Source organism: Mus caroli, chromosome 2, assembly GCF_900094665.2.
Source record: "Mus caroli chromosome 2, CAROLI_EIJ_v1.1, whole genome shotgun sequence".
NCBI lineage: Eukaryota > Metazoa > Chordata > Mammalia > Rodentia > Muridae > Mus > Mus caroli.
In genome coordinates this window covers 47237426-47237644 of record NC_034571.1, presented here as the reverse complement: position 1 = coordinate 47237644, position 219 = coordinate 47237426, and positions in this window count along the sequence as shown.

Sequence of the window (219 nt, the reverse complement as noted above, 5' to 3'; positions counted from 1 at the left end):
TAGCTCTGGCTGTCCTGGAACTTACTCTTTAGATGAGGCTGGCCTCGAACTCAGAAATCTGCCTGCCTCTGCCTCCCAAGTGCTGGGATTAAAGGCGTGCACCACCACAGCCCGGCTTAAAGGGACCTCACAGAGACTCTTGCTATTCTTCTCTAGTGGGCTCTGCACTCTCTTGGCAAGGGAGCCTTGTGTCCCGTGTCCACTGTTATCGGAGTAGGG